This window comes from Bombyx mori, chromosome 8 (genome assembly GCF_030269925.1).
Source record: "Bombyx mori chromosome 8, ASM3026992v2".
In the NCBI taxonomy this organism is placed as follows: Eukaryota; Metazoa; Arthropoda; class Insecta; order Lepidoptera; family Bombycidae; genus Bombyx; species Bombyx mori.
This window is the reverse complement of record NC_085114.1, coordinates 695,370-717,076: the sequence shown is the minus strand read 5'-3', so window position 1 is coordinate 717,076 and position 21,707 is coordinate 695,370. Positions and strand designations below refer to the sequence as shown.

The following is a 21,707-nucleotide window of genomic DNA, read 5'->3' as shown; positions in this document are numbered from 1 at the left end:
GTCGAGGCAAGTTTTAGTCTGCATTATCAGAATCTGACTGTTAAAACCAATTAAAAGTCGATTTACGTAAGCGCTGATGAATTTAGTGGCCACACCCAAAAATCTCTGCGGTTTTCCCTTATCTCCTAGTTTGGGTCTTTTATTTTTTCTGTACCCTCAAATAAATATTTTGGAATGCTTCTAATGTTAGTGCTACCCGTCTTAAGGGCAATCGTGAATGATTTATTTAACCCTTCCTCAATGTTTGCCTTTGTCTTAAATGAGAATAAACGCTCACGTTCCTATAGGAAAGATTTGCGTGGAACGTTTTGTTTAATTAATCTTAAGTGGTTGACAAAAGTTGAATAAGGATTTTCCTGGATTAAACTTTGGTGGAGTATTTTTTTTTAATTCAGCCACTTGAACCTTTTTTATTATTGCTTATTAGGGTGGACAAGCTCACAGCTCACACTTGGTGTTAGTGGTTACTGGAGCCCATAGACATCTACAACGTAAATGCGCAACCCACCTTGAGATATAAGTTCTAAGGTCTCAGTATGGCTACAACAGGTGCCCAACCCTTCAAACCGAAACGCATTACTGCTTCACGGCAAAAATAAGCTGGGCGGTGGTACCTACCCGTGCGGACTCACAAGAAGTCCTACCACCAGTAATTACGCAAATTATAATTTTGCGGGTTTGATTATGACTACGACTATACTTATAGATAAATCTAAAACTCCGCGGCTTTGAAAAAAATGTTTTTTTTAACTCACTATCATTGAAGTGGTCCTAACAGAATAGAATATGTTTTTACCTTTCAAGTCATGCAGACTATTTATAATGAAAATAACTAATTTCTTTTGTTTGTTTGTGAAAAAATACGAAATTGTGAAAAAGCGGAGTAAGATGAGTTTGTTCATAAGGTTAATCATTTTGGAACAAAGACAGCTTCGGGACGATAAAAATTATACAAAAAATATTTGAGCACTTAAATACAATGAATAATATCGTTTTAAGTTTACATCTAAATAATATTTCTTCGTGTTCTGAAGTGGTTATTTGAAATTTTCGTTATAAAGCATAGAAATTATAATAAATTCGATCGATGTTCGCGAGGTTGAGTTACAGTGAAAGCGGGCTGTAATTAAGATTTGATATATCAATTTATGCTGGCGAAAAACACTCAAGTCGTAATATGGAAACATTTAAAATAATTTAATTAATCATTTCAATGCTAAATAATTATATATATCCATATGTCGAGGAGCATTAGTCATATCCACGTTTGATGGTTTCCAATTAGCGTAATTGAGTGTCTCTTGTTTAGCCATTTATGAAACTTGATTCTAATCAAAATATCTGTTGCCACCTAACGTGAGTGCAAAGGTCGCTTAAGAGAACTCTTGTGCAAAATTACACATGCTTATTTTAAGCTTAGTGAGTATTACTGCCTTACTTACTCGTGACGCTAATCAGTCATGCTTGCGGGTTTGAAGGGTGGGACAAATGTTATTGAATACAATTGAAATTTCGACCTTATATAGCGGGATGGATGGCACCATTCACGTTGTATATACGCCAAAATAGCCCTTTAACACCAAGTAGAATGCGAATTCGCTTGTTCATCAAGTAATAAATAAAAAAGCTTTTAATGCGTTAGACTAACAATCGATTTCACAACTCATCGATGATAAGCATTTACATTTTTTACTAGTGGTTGGACCTCTTGTGAGACCGCGCGGGTGGGTACCACCACCCTACCTATTTCTGCCGTGAAGCAGTAATGCGTTTCGGTTTGAAGGGTGGGGCAGCCGTTGTAACTAAACTCGAGACCTTAGAACCTATATCTCAAGGTGTGTGGCGCATTTACGTTGTGGATGTCTATGGGTTCCAGTAACCACTTAACATCAGGTGGGCTGTGAGCTCGTCCACCCATCTAAGCAATAAAAATAAAAATTCTCAAAGAATTTTGACTTATTCTGATACGATTTTTAAAATATCTATAATTTTGTTTTCATCTTTTACTGTAAAACGCTCAAACTCAAACCCCACAGCTACCTTAAGAGGGTATTAAATATTAAAATCTGTACTCAGAGAAGAATAGATGTTTTTTTTGTTACATTAAGAATGATTAAGCCCTTTTATTTATTTTATATTCAGGTAGGTATTAGCTAGGTTGTAATGGTAAATAGAAATTCACTCAGAGTGCTACTTTCAAGAGCTTTTAATTATAGAAGCTCCGGGTAAGTCTCATTTTAAGTGAAATGTTGCGCAGTGGTCATTGTATCTCTGACAAGGTACTAGATTAAAGTTAAACGGGACTTTCACTTGCGCCAAGCGATGATTTACGCGGAGGCACAGACGAGGCAAGACTGTTTTAATCCCATTTGTTAAACACATTCATGAAAAATGTTGACCCCTATAGGGAATGGAAGCCAGACCCTCACTAGACATTTGAACGTGGTAATCTTAGTGAAAGTACAGGTAGTTCCAGATTTTTTTCCGTAAAATTTTCATCAAATATAAAAAAGTTCCAACACGTAAATCGAAAATCCAAGGGTTTTTTACGAAGTATTAAGAATAGGCAGTATGCCGCCAGCTATGCACCTGGCACTGCTGCTATCCATGAGTGACGGTGAGCACCCGTCATGAGGTACATCACTTGCTCTTCTACTTTTTAGTACAATCAAATTATTATCTATACTAATGTTATAAAGCTGAAGAGTTTGTTTGTTTGAACGCGCTAATCTCAGGAACTACTGGTCCGATTTGAAAAAATATTTCAGTGTCAGATAGTTCATTTAGGGAAGGCTATAGGCTATATAAAATCACGGTAAGACCAATGCAAGCGGAGCACCAATAAAGAATGTTTCAAAATCGGGGTATTTTTCCCTTTTGAGAGCTTCCGCTGCGTGTGCTGCAGAAATGGTTAAAGTTTCACTAAAATAATGTATGACAGAATTGTTCCCCTTTAAAAGATCAAAAAAAAAGTCCGCGACAGCATATGTTATGGTTGTCTATATGTTAAGGTTGGCTTATTATAATGTTTTTTACGCTAACCAAATTTGTTCTAAAATAAACCATTATTTGTGAACTATTACACGCGGACGAAGTCGCGGACAAAAGCTAATAATATGTAATTGTAGTCAGTTTTCAGCTTCAGCGGGTGATTTGTTAAAATTTTCAACTGAAATTTGAATATTCTCGAACAAAATATTCAACGGAACTACATACACTGTAATACTATATGAGTTTTCATCACCCGAAACGTGGGATGCAGTCGACTAATTGCAGCGCGTATGCTGAAAAATAAAACGTTATATTCCGCTTTTGAATGCGAAAAATTCGTGAACTTTTATTTGAAACTTTTTTTTATGTAAATGATGACGAGACTCCTGATATTATGCGGTTTCCGGAAACATGCATGAATAGGGGCTTCAAATGTCAATTAAAACTTAAAATTGAACAAACATACAAAAATTAAAAACAAATAAATTGATAACAAAACAATTCTTTACTGGTGGTAGGACCTCTTGTGAGTCCGCGCGTGTACTTACCACCATGCTGCCTATTTCTGCCGCAAAGCAGTAATGTGTTTCGGTTTGAAGGACGGGGCAGCCGTTGTAACTATACTTGAGACCTTAGAACTTATATCTCAAGGTGGGTATCTATGAGCTCTAGTAATCAATTAACACCGGGTGGGCTGTAAGCTTGTCCACCCATCTAAGCAAAAAAAAAACTTTTCTTGTCTGTACGTAAACTGTTTATTTTTAATACGCTTTTATATTAGCTTCAGACGTATGTATTTTAGTATATATATACATACAAACATATACATACATAAATATGTATATACATACTACGCTATTAAAAACATGTTAAAAAAGGAATGTTTTATGCATTATATTACATTTTCTCTTTTGAAGTGTCAGCGATGATAGACGAATTCCATTCATTGCGCGAACACTAATAAAATAAAATGTATTTTCAATCCATTTTACTTTTCTTCATATTCAATGTTCGATACTTCGAAAAACACGCTTTTCAAAAAGTTCGGTTAATTGGAGTCGGTATTGACGTTAGCGCACTTGATCACTATGGTTAGTTAGCTGGGAATAAAATGTTATAGTTTGTTTTTATTTTGATTGGCTTTGGATGTAAACGAAGTATTGCCTTACGGATTTTATTTATTCCCGTAGGTGTTTTTATCTATATATTAATACGTGAAGCAAAAACTTTGTATCCCTTTTTACGAAAATTGCGCGAACGGAGGAATATGAATTTACACACACTACATACCATGTATTTGACGCAACCGGATGCATACTATTTATTGTCAAACTTTTGTTCTTGACTTCTGTTGTCAAATTGAGATTAAATATTGTTTGTCTTTGTTAATATTTTTTATAGTGTAGTCTTGGCGAAATTTGTGATTATAGAAGTTTAAAATACAATCATAATAGAGTACAAACTTACAATTCCAATTAATTTTTTATTGCCCTTGTAGGCGGACGAGCATACGGCCCACCTGATAGGGAGTGGTTACCGTCGATCATGGACTTCAGCAATGCCAAGGCCAGAGCCAAGCCGCTGCCTACCAAAAATACCGGTCATATGTAAACGCGCATATCGATTTACCGCGCTCTGGGTTTTTCTGACACGAAGATATAATACGCTCCGATTAAATGGTGCGACAGTCGTTGTACAATATGAATGAGATTTCGACCTCACGTCTCAAGGTGGGTAGCAGTATCCACATTATTCTATGAATACGTTACGGAAATCGCTCAATACTAGAAGAGCCGTGAGATCAATCACCAATCTAACATCTATGTCTATGTGGTGGTAGGACCTCTTGTGAGTCCGCGCGAATGGGTACCACCACCCTGCCTATTTCTGCCGTGAAGCAGTAATGCGTTTCGGTTTGAAGGGTGGGGCAGCCGTTGTAACTATACTTGAGACCTTATAACGTATATCTCAAGGTGGGTGGTGCATTTACGTTGTAGATGTCTATGGGTTCCAGTAACCACTTAACACCAGGTGGGCTGTGAGCTCGTCCACCCATCTAAGCAATAAAAAAAAAAAAAACAAACAAAAAAGTATTTTACAAATAACCGAAATCAGATGTGAAAACTAGCAAACTTAAAAAGCCGTAATATCGATTTTAAATATCTCGATACGTTTTTGAACGGCTGCCAAACAATATGAATGCTTATTGGTATCGATTTTACACTCTGTCAGTTTCAACCCGTAAATACGTTTCGCTTCACAATATCTTATTATGGATATCGTGTTTTAATCCAATAGCTCATATCTAATGTATGGTGATTTAATTATGCTAAAAGCTTTTTTTTTTTTGGTCTGAAGGAAATCGCCGGACTTCCGCCCTCCCCTGGGGATGGAGAGCGCGGCATGTCGGAGTCGAACTGACTAAAACCTCCTGTCACTCAATAACCCGCGTCCGAACCTCGCATGAGACAAAACCCATGAAAAGGCAAAGGGAGTTAAAGCTGATAGACTATAAATATGTGAAATCTCTTGATTCATTCTCTACTTTGGTAGAATAGTTTGAAAATATCTCATCTTTCCATTTTATGTTTTTGAGTGGCATGTGAAGTGTTGACTTCACATGCCACTCAAAAATCCGTCTTATCATCTGTAACGGCTGGTTTTATTTGCAGTGCATTTCAGGGTTTTATATTGTTTTTTTTCCCTGCCTATTCGCTGATAGCTTAAGAGGCTATTCTAGCTACGCCCGGATAGATAGGGCTCAACCTGAGAGAATTTGCTAACACTAGCCCTAACAAGAGCAGTGCTTCGCAGAATCTACCACCGGTTTGGAATCGCGACCTCCTGAGAAGATCTGGCGAGAAACTCAGCGGGCTATGTTTAGTTAGCAGTACTGTACCTCTAGCATTTGTAAAATCCATGAACAATATGTTAGCACTAAGTTGACGTGATGTTTTTTGCGTTTAGCGGCTAAACACATCATCACATTGCACAAATACTTTAGAACATATTCTGAAAACTGTTCTTCTGTTCCGGACAATATCGAATTCTAAAATATTATGATAATAAATAAATAAAATAGCTTTATTTGATTCCACAATGATAGATAAAGTTTAATTTATTTAGTAATCATGATAAATCTACTACTAAATCTAAACTATACTCTTACAAAATTTTACAAGTCTTAATACCGAATCCAGCTTGTACCCGATAGCATCTTGATGGAATAAAACACCTGGGAGTACAAATTGCTGATTTCCAGGTCATTTAGCAGTCTAGTGTTGCGGAGTCGGGCACTGAGCCAGTTTTTTAGAGCCTTCTTTAGAACAAGTGATACACGTATGCTAGAAGAGACTGCTTGAGTTTTTAAGTAGTGCCTATTTTATTTGGTTTCTCAGAGGACATATTTTCAGGGCAAGACACACAGTTTTTTCCAGAATCTAAAATTAGACGTATGTGTTTTATGTTGTTGGGACTGGAAAAAGGATTACTTATCTTAATCTAAAACTTTTTTATTTTTTTTTTTTAGTGCCCTTGTAGGCAGACGAGCATACGGCCCACCTGATGGTGAGTGGTTACCGTCGCCCATGGACTTCAGCAATGCCAGGGGCAGAGCCAAGCCGCTGCCTACCGTTTAATACTCTCCACAAGCCTCGTTTGAAGAAGGACATGTCATAGCGCTCGGGAAACACCGTGGAGGGGAGCTCATTCCATAGCCGGATGGTACGTGGCAAAAAAGACCTCTGGAAACGCACTGTGGATGACCGCAGTGGCTCCAGGTAGTATGGATGAACTCTACTCCGGTGGCGGGCGGTGCGATGGTAAAAACGAGATGCCGGTATCATCTCGAACAATTCCTCAGAGCACTCCCCATGGAACATACGGTACAAAATGCAGAGGGAACCGAAGTCCCTCCGCAGACCCAGAGGCTCCAAACATTCCGTGAGAATGGGATTATCGACAATCCGAACGGCCCTCCTCTGTATGGAGTCAAATGGAAGAAGCTGGTATTTGGGAGCCCCGGCCCAGAGATGGGAGCAGTACTCCACGCGAGGCCGGACTTGTGCTTTATAAAGCAAAAGCCTTTGTCCAGGCGTGAAGTACCGCTTCGCTCTGTTGAGGACTCCCAGCATTTTGGACGCCAACTTGGCTTTGCCTTTCAGATGACTCCGAAACTGGACATCGCTCGAAATCTCGACCCCAAGTATCCCAATACTCTCGGAAGGTTGCAGGGATACTCCTTGGAATTGCGGCGCCATGACAAAGGGGTCCTTCTTCGCAGTGAACGCGCAAACTTGTGTCTTTAACGGGTTTAATTGAATCAAGTTCAATTCACCCCATTCGGAGACTCGCCCCAGAGAGTTCTCCACTTCAGACACAAATTTTGATCGTCTCTCCTGCATCACGCTCCGGGAAAGATTCTGATGCCCAACATATCGCGCATCCCCCGTGCTTTCATCCGCATAGCAATGCATGCCATCAATAGACAGCATGTCATTGATATACAGGATGAAAAGCGTGGGGGAGAGCACCGAACCTTGTGGAACGCCAGCGTTAATGGTCATGGTATCAGAGCAATCGCCGTCTACAACGACCGTGATGCTCCGCCCATCCAAAAAGCTAGCGATCCACTTGCAGAGACCCTCGGAGATTCCGTAAGATGGTAGCTTCGACAGAAGTGCCCTATGCCAGACCCTGTCGAAGGCCTTCGCGATATCAAGGCTCACAGCAAGAACCTCGCCCTTGCTCTCCAAGGCTTCAGCCCACCTGTGAGTAAGGTATACGAGAAGATCGCCAGCTGAGCGACCGTGACGGAAACCGTACTGTCGGTCACTGATCAGCTGGCGATCTTCAAGATACTTCAGGAGTTGTATATTTATTATTCGCTCCATCACCTTGGAAAGCAAGGAAGTTATCGCGATAGGCCTATAGCTCGATGGGTCCGACCGGTCACCCTTCTTGGGGATAGGGTGGACGTGGGCGGTCTTCCATGAAGACGGAACCCTGTTAGCGCAATAAGAGAGGCGATACAGACGCGTTAGCGCAGGCGTCAGCTCAGGGGCGCACGTTTTCAGTTTTTTTTTTACTGGTGGTAGGACCTCTTGTGAGTCCGCGCGGGTAGGTACCACCACTCTGCCTATTTCTGCCGTGAAGCAGTAATGCGTTTCGGTTTGAAGGGTGGGGCAGCCGTTGTAACTATACTTGAGACCTTAGAACTTCTATCTCAAGGTGGGTGGCGCATTTACGTTGTGGATGTCTATGGGCTCCAGTAACCACTTAACACCAGGTGGGCTGTGAGCTCGTCCACCCATCTAAGCAATAAAAAAAAAAAAAAAAAAAAAAAAAAACCACTGCGGGGATGCCGTCTGGCCCACTCGACTTATGGACGTCCAGGAGTCGGAGTTCCCGCCTGACTGCACACCGTGTAAAGCAGATCTCCGGCAGGGAACTATCACACCGGGGGATGTTCGGTGGTGTGGCACCCCCGTCGTCCACGGTCGAGTTCGAGGCGAAGAGTTTGACCAGAAGGTCAGCCTTCTCTTTCGCACTATGGGCCAGACTGTCATCGGACTTTCGCAGTGGTGGGAGACTAGACCTGCAAAAGTTTCCTTCTGCGGCTTTGGCGAGCGACCAAAAAGCACGGCTCCCAGAGGGATAGCTCTTTAGTCGCTCGCCAACTCTAGCAACGTGCTCCGACTTCGCCTTGGCAATAACCTTCTTGTAGGACCTGGAAGCGGCGTTATATTTCCGCCTTTCCTCTGAGATGTTAGGGTCCTGACGTCTCCTGGCATTATCCCATGCCACGTATGCGGACCGCTTGAGGTGTGCAGCATCCCTGCTGGCATTGTTATACCAGGGTCTGCTGCGACCCCCAACGGGCACTTCAGAGGAGGGAATAAACAAAACTCTTTAAGGTATTTTAGAACTTTCTCCCTCACGAGTGTTTTTGTTTTCGATGCTTAGTTTCAATTAGAGCCCTTTCAATGGCGCGAGTAGAGGAATGCCTTTGAAAAACGAGGTCCAAATATAAAAATTTTGAGTTTTGCGGTAAACAAAACAAAAACTTTAAAAAATCTTTGCGTAAATAATGTTTATTTGCTATATATATAGTTTAGAGTAAGTTCTCATCCGTAATGGCTGAAAACATTACGATCTTTCTGTACTTACAAACATTGGTAATTAAGTCGTCAAAAGCTATCAATAACATATTTCATTTCAATCCGGTTTGCTTGGCACATAGCCAAATGATACTCATCGTTCCAAATAAAATGATTTAATAGTATGCGGCATGAAGCATTCCCTGTATTTATTGGGACGGTTATAGCACTAGATATCTTAGTGGTGTGTGTAAATGTACTAACAAAATGTGTTCCGCAAAAGGAGATGCTACAATGCAATAAAAAAAGAAAGTGAAAGCTTTAACAGTATGCTAGAGATGACCTTCATTAATGATGAAATAAATTACTGGCTTCCGGCGGGTTGTAAGTGTATACTGATTAGTGTCACATGTGTATTTGGATTAGATGTCTAGTCCGACAATTGTGCTTAGATGGTCTCGTTCGTGCATTGCCTGAGCTTGGTATTTATTTAGATCTCTGCGACGACCTTAATTCCGAGCCCTTACGTACCAACTTGCCTACCTGGTGTTAGATAGTTACCAGAGTTCACGGGCATTGCTAAGTGACTACCTCAATGCAACCTCAATGCGAGATAGGTTCTGTTCCATTCCTAACCCAAATCGGGATCATTAGTTGCTTAAGGTTTCTCTCGTAAAAACATGATTGTAGAAATAGGCAGTGAGTGAGTGTCAGAAAAAGAAAAGAAAAAAATAGTTTGAAAGAAACTAATCGCAAAATAAGCGAATGTATACTCCATTTATGCTAAAAAAGAAAAGGAACTTTTAATTGAATGGTATTATGGTCAGTAAGAATTTTAAGAAGTAGCACCTATTTTTGGTATCTTAGAGTGTAACACTACTGATTTCGAGATGTAAAATATATCATATAGGTTCTATCTGTGGGTGAAATATGCTACTAAAGTACCTCTCATCCCATACTATACTATATACATTTACCTTATAGTACGTTAAACTATTTCGATTTGTATAACAATAATTATATGGTAACCTTCTTACACTTATAGGTGCTCTGAAATCCATCAAAATAACTGATTTATGTAAATTACGAATGCACTTGACACATCTGTTCTATTTTATTCTATGGTCTTATTTAGTATTCATTCAGCGGCCAAAAGAACTAACTGCATGCGGCTCATATTTACAGAACATTCTCGACTTGCAAAACAGAATCGGTGATTTAAAAAATTCACACCTAAGAAGAAAAAGTACTTTCACCGCAATGTAAGATGTGATGACGGAAGGCATTATATATATTTATATAAATCAGAATTTACTTGAAATGGTCTGTTGACAAAGTTTGATGTTGTATCGTTAAATAAAACGGCACATCTCAGGTGTGTTGGCTTAACTCGCAAGTAAGGTGTCTTGTGAGTCTGCACCATTCATTTTTGTGTAACAATTGTGCGTTAAACATAAAAATACCGGGTATCTTTGAATAAAGTAAGCAATTTTTTTTTTTTTTTTATTGCTTAGATGGATGGACAAGCTCACAGCCCACCTGGTGTTAAGTGGTTACTGGAGCCCATAGACATCTACAACGTAAATGCGCCACCCACCTCGAGATATAAGTTCTAAGATCTCAGAATAGTTACAACGGCTACCCCACCCTTCGAACCGAAACGCATTACTGCTTCACGGCGGAAATGGGCGGGGTGGTGGTACCTACCCGTACGGACTCCCAAGAGGTCTTAACACCAGTGATTACGCAAATTATAATTTTGCGTGTTTGATTTTTATTACACGATGTTATTCCTTCACCGTGGAAGTAAATCGTGAACATTTGTTGAGTACGTATTTCATTAAAAAAATTGGTACCCGCCTGCGGGATTCGAACACCGGACATACATACAAATGCACCGGACGTCTTATTCTCTAGGCCACAGCGACTTCAAATTGATATTGACCTTATTAAGTTCCTATAGGCCCCATCTCACGTTCTTACGGATCCATAAAATCCAATAGCCCTTGCATGAGACGCCTTCAGCTCTAACAATAAAAGCAGGTTTAGGGAGCCCGGTAGTCGTACCCGTCGAACTTGGCAGAGTTCGACATGTAACCTAACCTAAACATAAGCTCGCTGAGTTTCTCGCCGGAACTTCTCAGCGGGTCGTGATTCCGATCTGGTAGTAGATTATTTCGCGAAGTTGTTAGATTTTCTTCTGAGACGCTTGGGCAGCTGTTATCAAATCCGTCCCCTCCTGGCTGAGCCTTTGCTGTCCCACCTGCCCTGGTGAAACTGGAAAGTCCTCCGAGCCAACAATATACATACATCAATCATAACAAAAAGGTCCCATCAATAGCTTAATATACCATTAGTTTGTCAACCCATCTATGTAAATAAAAAAAACAATTCAAATAATAATAGCAACAAAATTTAAGATCTGCTTCAATATTTATTTTAAGAAAAATAATTTTAGATCTTTCTCCTAAACTCGATTCAAGATATTTTTTATGAAAAACAAAATTGAAGCACGAATATCGAGTGTTGGGCTGATTTTAATGACACCATCAAATTAAGCAAACGAATCGATTAAATCACTCGCGAAAATTGACAATCACTCGGCCGAAAATCGAATTTGTAAGGGCGGCTTGTAACTTTGAAAACTTATTAAAAAACGGAATTACAAGTCTGAAGGGCTAACATTTTTGATGAGCTTTAGGAGCGATAACTTATTGACATTCGATATACTATCGTGACCTTTGAGGCATGAGGTTTTCATTCTTTTGATTTTGAATGGATTGGCACACTTCTACATAGACACGACTGATATTATATAGGCACATCACAACAACAATGCGAGTAGAGACATTACCCAAAGATACATTTAGGCAAAGTTGATAAAACGGGGATTCCCCTGGCTTTTCAGAGGAATCTCCGTTTGCATTCCCTGTTTGCAGGACCCGTCGCTTACATCCAGCATGGTGAAGTAGATTTATGATTTATTTTTTAAACGAGCGAGCGAACGAACAAACGTACAGTCCACCTGATAGAAAGTGGCTACCGGAGTCCATGGACTTCACACCGTGAATGGCGCCACCCACGTTAAGACTATTGTGCTCTTGAGATAGAATTCCACTGTGCGCTTCCACAGATCTTTTTTGCCACGTACCATTCGGCTTTGGAATGGGCTCCCCTCCACAATGTTTCCCGAACGCTATGACATATCCTTCTTCAAACGAGGCTTGTGGAGAGTACTTAACGGTAGGCAGCGGCTTGGCTCTGGCCCTGGCATTGCTGAAGTCCATGGGCGACGGTAACCATTCACCATTAGGTAGGCCGTATGCTCGTCTGCCTACACGGGGAATAAAAAAAAATGGATTCTTTGTGTCCAAATTTAAATCATTAAAGAGATAGAAAGGACACATTGCTTGCAACAATAAATATGAGTTCTAGAAAGGACATTCTTTTATTCATTTTTAATTCCAAACTTGTTGTAGGAATATTAAACCAACGGGTGCTTACTACAGTATAAAATCTTTCAATCAGGACAAGATGTTTGACTTTCAATGTGTTTTATTTTTAGAACGTCCGTCCTGTTTTTAATGGACTGTACAAGATGAATTTGTTGGGAAAATTATTCATTTTTTTTGGAAGAAATTAGAGATCTGGTAAACAAGGGGTCACGGATTTAAGAATAAGCAATTATGAAATTGATAAAAAACGGAAGTATTGATAGATAGTGCGTACACATTTACACATAATTGCATATACATACAGGTATAGTGTAAATACTAGGACATAATGGGTGGGATAGCCGTTACTACAATCAAAAACTTCGTTTTTATTGCTTAGGCTTGGACGAGCTCCACAGCTCACCTGGTATTAAGTAGTTACCGGAGCTCATAGACATCTACAACGGAAATGCCGCCACCTATCTTTAGATATAAGTTCTAAGGTCTCAGTATAGTTACAACAGCTGCCCCATCCTTCAAATCGAAACGCATTACTGCCTCACGGCAGAAATGGGCCGGGTGGTGGTACCTACCCGTGCGGACTCACAAGAGGTCCCACTACCAGTAATTACACAAATTATAATTTTGCGGGTTTGATTTTTACTACACGATGTTATGCCTGCACTGTAGAAGTCAATTGTGAACATTTGTTAAGTACGTATTTCATTAGAAAAATTGGTACTTGTCAGCGGGATTCAAACACCGGTGCATCGCTAGATACGAATACACCGGACGTCTTATCCTTTAGGCCACGACGACTATGACTTTTTACTGGTGGCAGGACCTCTTGAGAGTCCGGACGGGTAGGTACCACCACCCTGCCTATTTCTACCGTGAAGCAGATCAAGATATCAGCTCAAGGTGGTTGGCGCATTTAAGTTGTAGATGTCTATGGGCTCCAGCAACCACTTAACACCAGGTGGGCTGTGATCTCATCCAACCATCTAAGCAATAAAAAAAAAGATGTTAATTAATACTAATTAATAATTAATCCTTCGGTCCAGTGTCAAATTGAACCGTGGATTTATAACTACTTAACAACTGGTGGGCTGTACCCGTAGGTATACTGGTTTGCCAATTTTCTCCCTAAGATCATTAATAATCAATCACTGCATTTTATGAATCAACTACGATATTGTTAATAGTCATTTTTAGCTGTTTCTATCTATATATTTATTTAACATGGATACTTTAATTGTTTAAGCAAAAGTAGTAAAAAGCACATGGTTCAAATGTCAGAGGCATGTACAAAATGTTTACTCACAATTTACGAGATATTCTTCGAAGCTTAAAGCCCTTAAACACACTCGAGGCCTTAAACACAGTAATAAAAGCTCAAAGGTAATATTTTAGGTTGTAAATCGAAAGCTCTACAACTGGTTTAGTTTTTTTTTGTTTTTTTATGTGTTTAATTCAAAATAAGAGTTTTCCTAGTAAATTCTTCGTCTACTCGATACCAATGATATAACGATTCCAGCAACACCAATAATTTTATAGCAACCCCCAATAATTTTCCGATCTCGTCTCATATTTATTCGCCGCGTGTCTTAAGGACCGGCAAAAAAAGATTAGTATTCCATCGGTGTCTCCGCGAAATAAGTTAAGTTTTACAAAGGACGACGGACGATGTTTTGATGATTTGTAAGTTTACTGTTCTGTTTTTCTTGAAAATGATATTTTTTTTAATTTGAGGATACTGTTCAATTTTAGTATTGTTTTCTATTCTTCTCCAATCATGTACACCTAGCATTACGACAGTCATTATTTATTACATTGCGACAGTCGCAAGATTTCTATGCAAGGAAACATTTTGAGAAACGCCAACTGCTTGATATTAACTCTCCTTAGGCGCTTTTTCTTCTTCTTAAGCTCTTCCCCGAGAAATTAATTCGAAAAAACCGGATAAAGACAGTTGTTGAACTATGTCTTTTTCTGATGGACTCAATTAGAGTAAAGTTAATCTTAGTTGTATGGATAAATGCAGCAGTGGATACCGCTATTGATAATGTAGGATGCCAGAAGATAAGCAGCGTCAATACGACTAACATTATCATTAACAAAATTTTTCACTCTTAAATTGAATTAGATTTAAGAGCCAGTAAGACTTAAAAAGTTAAATGGTATGGTAGTCGTCCAGTAAAATGGTTTGGAGCTATTCAAACTGCGGTTAAACTACGTTGAAAAATTAAAAATTCAACAATTTTGTGCGATGTTCAAAACTAAGATTAGCCCTAACACAAAGGTTGCCCTCGCGAGACCAACTTCAATTTGGCTTTACATTAACGTGGTGAAGTTTCAGGATATAGTATACTTTGTATTTTCTAGCTTATAGCTTATCGTGATGAAGCAAATATGTATACTTTATTGGCCAGTTAATGACTAACTATCATAGCTGTCTTAAGACGTCGCACTGAATCCGTCACCCTAGTCCTTCCGAAGAAGACCTAACAGTTTAAGAGCAGCTAGTACCCAAATGTATCTATTACCGAATTGGAATATCGACCGGTTGACAAATCAGTTTGGTTTCACGTCGAACTCTTCGACTTCCTGTAGTTCCTGACGAAGTCGAGACCTAAATCGTCGTGAAAGTCGACGAAGATTACAAACCACGGCGCTCCGATGGCTGTCATGCCAAATTTAGATTGTAGATGCTATTTACCTAGGTGTGGACTACGAATCCCACATTCGTCAATATGTTTCGCAAGTTTCAAAGTGCTCTCCGCATCTGATAGAATCAGCAGGCGGTTTGTTTAGTCGCTTGCATAGGCTGGTACTTGCAACGTATCGCCGTGATATACCTATCGATTGAATGTCACCATTGTGATAGCGATGACAATAAGACGCAAAATATATTATAATATATAATCGCAACCTGCTTCGTCTGAAGAGAACAACCTTAAATCCTCGTTGCTCAAGTAGGATCAATCTAATGTAAACCAGCGTGATGGAGCACAAGAAAGGACTTATCTGTATGTTGATCAACAACCGTCGAGCCAGGAACAGGAGGAAGAGTTAGGTTCAGCTCCAGCCTCTGCAGATGGTGCTCTCTTGGCGACATAGTCCAGGGCGATCGGACAGATCAAAATATCATGGTTTATTGGTGTATCGCGTCGACTCAGCAGGCTAGTCCTAGTTCAATATTATTAAATACCATACTATCCGGAACCCTTTTCCAAAAAGTACAGAGCATTTTCAGAGGTAATTTTTGCCCCGTAATAGCTTTACATTTCTCAGCTACTCTACTCCTTCAATAATTTGATATAAACGGGGCTTAAAGAGTGCAGCTTACGGAAAAAGGCCTAACTGTACTTCTAGCATTGCTAGTGTTCACAGACCGCGTTAACTGTTTAAAATTTGGTGGGCTGGAAGCTTGTCTTTTTGTAGCGGGCTTGGGGGAGGCCCATGTCCAGCATTTGTTTCAAAGATGATGATCAACGAATATTAGCTTAAAGTTAATCCAATTTTGACAACAATAATTAAGAATATACAATAGGTAAATGTGCAAGAAATTGGTAAATAAACGCTTATAATGCCAAACTACTACAAGTCAACCCCGGCCCGCTTTGTTGGCTGATATTTAATTTGACATTGATCCGATCTGCTAATAAATAAAACACGATCGCTTGCTAAACCCATTTGAAACTTTCCTGAAAATATCATCGAATTCGCTTTAGCTATTTCGGCTTTGTACACACATCTACTTTTGTTATTATTCTTGTGAATTTGAATTAATGGAATGTGACATAAATAATAGATACCATCAATAGGTATTATATATATATATATTTTTTTATTGCCTTTGTAGGCAGACTAGCGTACGGCCCACCTGATGGTAAGTGGTTACCGTCGCCCGTGGACTTCAGTAATGCCAGGAGCAGAGCCAAGCCGCTGCCTACTACTTAATACTCTCCACAAGCCTCGTTTGAAGAAGGACATGTCATAGCACTCGGGAAAAACCGTGGAGGGGAGCTCATTCCATAGCCGGATGGTACGTGGCAAAAAAGACCTCTGGAAACGCACTGTGGATGACCGCAGTGGCTCCAGGTAGTATAGATGAACTCTACTCCGATGGCGGGCGGTGCGATGGTAAAAACGAGACGTTGGTATCATCTTGAACATTTCCTCAGGAGTACTCCCCATGGAACATGCGGTACAAAATACAGAGGGAGCTGAAGTCCCTCCGCAGACCCAGAGGCTCCAAACGATCCGTGAGAATGGTATTATCGACAATCCGAACGGCTCTCTTCTGTACGGAGTTAAATGGAAGAAGCTGGTATTTGGGAGCCCCGGCCCAGATATGGGAGCAGTACTCCACGCGAGGCCGGACTTGTGGTTTATAGGGCAAAAGTCTTTGTGCAGGCGTGAAGTACCGCTTCGCTCTGTTGAGGACTCCCAGCATTTTGGACGCCAACTTAGCTTTGTCTTCCAAATGACTTCGAAGTTGGACATCGCTCGAAATGTCGACCCCAAGTATCCCGATACTCTCGGAAGGTTGCAGGGATACTCCTTGGAATTGCGGCGCCATGACAATGGGGTCATTTTTCGCAATCTTCTATATATTACAATATTACGAAATATGATTAATCACTTAATTAATTTTAAAATTCATCATAAATCCACAGCAATATGAACGTTGTCGAGATCACCCTGAGGATACACTTTTATCACATGAACAACGCTAGCAATGAGCATACAATACCAATAATTGTGTTTGAATGTTCAAATTTGATAAGCAGAGTTAATATTGTCGTTCAATTTGATGGCCAAATTAGTTTATATTGCCTCACTGCAGATGTCTGGATTATCCGGAAACTAATGTAGCCCTAGTAGCTATTACAGTTTCTAGATTGGGGGATATTTTCCGGAGGCCTTGTAAAACTTTATGGCGCTCACGACAATGAAACCAAATTTAAGGTATCCATGGTCACTTCGTAGACACAATGTGTTTTATTAACGAGAAAATCGGCACGTGCCTCGGCCATGGAAAACGGGAAAACTGGCATTTTACCTCTTAGACGGACGATTACACATTTTAGGTCTTTTCTCTTGACCTCAGTTGTTGTAGTGGTGACCTCAGTGAAAGTATTTTTTCACGAACCTTTCAAATTAATATCCATTGTTGGTTTATTGGACTCGTGAAGTCTCGACCAAATACGCCTTTATCGATTCCGAAGAGGTTTGTTTTAATCCATCGTTTTATTTTGGATGGTATTTCATTAATTTGAAAGCTATTGATTTTAACGTATGTGTTTTACTAATTGAAGTCTCACTGTCGATGGTTTGTTTGGGAATCTTTGTTTAAGCAGTAAGTAATTTGACCTTATGGTTGAGATGGGAAAGGCTACCAGAGACATTGTCAAGGTTATTGACACTAAATTGCCGAGTAATACATAAGACATACTCATGGCAAGCTCTAAAACATTATTCATGTTATAAACACGCAATCAAGAACAAAAACCTCGAAATTCGAAGAAAAATGTAATATCTTGAACAGAATGAAGATTTGAACCGCTTCTTTAATTTCGTTCTTAAGAAAGACTTCATTAAATTTTGCAAATTAAATGGTTTTTTTTTCCAGCTTCCAATTTTTCGTAAGACGTTTAATAATTGATTTACACATTTTACTGTAGAATAGGGAATCCTGAAATTGATAATTTTGGGGTAAGATGAGCTTAGATGAGCACGCGAATGCCTCCAGCTTCATTGAACATGGATTGAAGGATCAAACATATTGAAATGAACGCACGAACCAAGGCATATTCGATGACTATGAGTTAACGTACAAAATACATCGTAGCGAAAGCCAAAATAAATTGTACTAGTTGATGACCGAGCTTCGGTCGGTTTTTTTTTGATAACGCCATCTTGTTGTGTCTTTAAAGCGGTTAGTTGCCCTCAATTAAGAAAAATATTATTTTTATTCGCCAATACGTGTCGGGAAGAGTTGATTATTGAAAACACGAATAAAACAACATTTTCTGAAAATAAATCGTAGCTAGATCGATTTTTCGCCCCCGAAATCCCCTGTATACTAAATTTTATGAATATCGTTGGAGTCGTTTCCGAGATTCAGATTATATAAGTATACATATATATTAATATACAAAAATTGCTCGTTTAAAGGTATATAAGATACTAAACTTAAATCATCGACCGGCTACGAGCTAGCTTTAAGCACGTACAGGTACAAGTTAAATCCCAAGATGAGTTATGTATATTTTAATAGATTAAGTTCGTGATTGATTAAGATCAAGTTACGAGGGCGCTCCGCAAGCTCGGGGGTAGCTTTAATAAGGCGGGGATGATCAAGAATAATATGAGATTATAATTAGATAATGTAATTTTTCCTAACGCGAACCGGACAACTGTTGTGAATCATTTGAATGATGTGTAATTTGTGGTTGAACACGACTTGCCCAAGGCTATTTATGGTGCACATTACACGCGGTGCGGACCATTTGTTATTTATCTTTAACAATATTGGTGCCGTGTGTATCCTTTGTCGGTAGACCAAAATAAATACCAAAAAAAAAGTTGCACGATTTTGAGCTTGGATATTTAGCTAGGTTTTTTTAATGATGTTAAATAAGAAGATGCAGGCACATCCTGCATGCTGTTTAGCAGTTATTTGAGACCGTAAATACTAACGTGGAAGCCGCTACCCGCTGTGAGGCTTGAGGTCCAAGTTTCGATTGTATTTTACATCACCTGTGCCATCTTTGAAAATGGAAAGCTACTTCGTGCCAAAAATGCAAATGTGTCCATGGACTCCAGAAAGCACTTACCAATCGAGTTGACGTGAGCTTTGTCACCCATGTAGTTGTATAAAAAAAAAGTTGTATAAAAACTTAAAGATAAATATTTATTTACTAACAATCACGCTACGTTAACTGGTCCCGTGATAAGTTCGTAAAGAACTTGTGTTACAGGTACCAGATAACGGAAATAAATGTAAGATTTTTATTATACACATACATATATTTAATATACATCCATAACCCTGGAAAAGACATTTATATTTATCATACAAATATCTCCCCTTGGCGGGATTCGAACCCGCGACCCCCTTGTGTAGTGACCATGTCACTTACCACTACACCAGACGGCCGTTTTGACGTAGTGTATTAAAGATAATGAAAATCATGCTTAGTATTATTTAAAAAATCGATTCTACGTTCAGTCATGTCTTCATTTCTCTGATGGATATTATCTGATAGATAGATGAGTGATCAGATCAAGGTACATTTGGTATTTTGTTGCGAGAGCCCATGAACATCACGACATATATGCTACTCACTACTCGCCTTGGGTCGGAGTCTCTGCTGTATTTGTTTTTTTTTTCCTACCTAAGCTTGCCTTGAGAGGCTATTTCAGCGTAACCTTAACTAGTAGGTGAGCTCACGGGGCTCAAAACGGAGTGATGCTAACACTAGCCCTAGCAAGAGCAGTGCTTCACAGAATTTACCACCGGATCGGAAACGCGACTTACTGAGAAGATCCGGCGAGAAACTCAGTGGGCCTATATTTGTACCGACCACCGTTTTGTGTATTTTTGTAATCCTTAACACAGAACATGATGCCTACGCAAAGTTGTAAGAAACATTAAGGCTTTTTTTGTCAGTTTAAGTGATCAATGGAATGAAAATAATGGCGATGTAGATGCCACCCTCTATTTTGCAATATAGTCAAGTATAGATGAACGATCTCTGGGTCAACTTGGTCAATTGGTTAATGAAGTCCGTAGACATTAAAACGTGAATACCACCATCTGTATTCGGGCATGAGGTGGAAAGTCTCAATTATGTATTACAACGGCTGTCCCACTTTTCAGATCAGGATGCATGACTGCTTTGCGGCCAAAATAGACAGAGTGGTGTCGACTATCTTACAATAAGCCCTATCTCCGTAAAAAATGAGAATTATAAAAGACAACGATTCTAATTTCACTACTACATATTACTTTTTTATATTTAGAAATCTTCAATTATAAATAGTTACTCATAATGTTCAAATTTTCTCTGTAATATTTTAGTATATTTACGATGACAGTCCAGACATGGGAGTTGATGGTATGTTTGGCATAGCTATAGTTGGCAAAAAAGTTTGTACAAAACAATAAAATGTATTATAACCGGATATAAAGAGTTCACGTCTTGTACCTATATCTCTCAGAAATTATAAAAAAACAATTGTTCACGCCCCGTCTCAAACCTGAGACTACGCGCCTGACGGAAGGCATGGTGAAACGAGGTCATTTGAAGCTACAAAACAAAAAATAAGATATTTCTTGCTAAGTATCTCCCGCGTTTCCCTTTTTTGTTAAATTGGAAATACACAATAATTGTGTTTTATGTATCTCCTATAAAGATCGATATATGCGATTATACATACACATTGTTTGCATTCGGTCTTAAAAAATACGGATTTAATGCTTGATAAATTTTATAATCTTAAAATAATTATCCCTTATTATGTACTTACCTATTTATCGTACTCTTCAAACTTGATTATTCAACGAACATAAAACAATTTAATAACAATTTATACATAATAATATTAAAGTTGAAAAACTTACCTTTCGTTGTTTCACAAGATAACAATTCACGAATGGCACTCTCAGGAAAAATACGCATTAAAAAAATTATCCCGTAAAGTTTTCGGGCTTAGATTTCCGCAAGCTACTAGGGATGAGGGAGGGGGCTGAGCTGTGTGCACCGCGCGGCGTCCGGAACGCTACTGGTTCTAAGGGATGAATATAAGGGAGGTTACACTGCGCCTGTACTGATATATAAGCCTCTAGACGGACCACTCTCGATGCTAATATCTTCGCGCTGATAAGAATGTGGTTCGAGAAATAAAGTTGTTTATTTTAACATTTTTTTTGGATCGTTTTGTATAATATCAGTGTAGCTCATGGCTTTTTACGGTCTCTTCCCGACGACTTATTTCTAAGTCGATGGTGAAATTAACATTATGATTTCTATGCGCTTCTGGAATTAATAGGTAGGTATCAAGTATGCCGTGAGCGGATCTAGTCATTTACAGTAATTACAAAAAAAGGTTAGAAATCGGCAACCCACTGCGTTACATACAACAACTGTATTACGCTATCTTTTTTTATTGC

The 21,707-nt window shown here is 39.2% G+C and overlaps 1 protein-coding gene across 2 annotated transcripts in view; it reads right to left on the bottom strand.

Annotated features, from left to right (window-relative positions):
* LOC101737989 (metabotropic glutamate receptor 2) overlaps positions 1-21,321 on the bottom strand; it is a 243,919-nt gene extending 222,598 nt beyond the window's left edge. The window contains exon 1 of one of the 2 annotated variants that reach the window (XM_004925338.5): positions 21,159-21,321. The gene's annotated coding sequence lies outside the window, so the exon portion shown is untranslated. The remainder of the gene's footprint in view (positions 1-21,158) is intronic. The other variant, XM_062669596.1, reaches the window with a different exon arrangement.
* Positions 21,322-21,707: the final 386 nt, after the last annotated feature.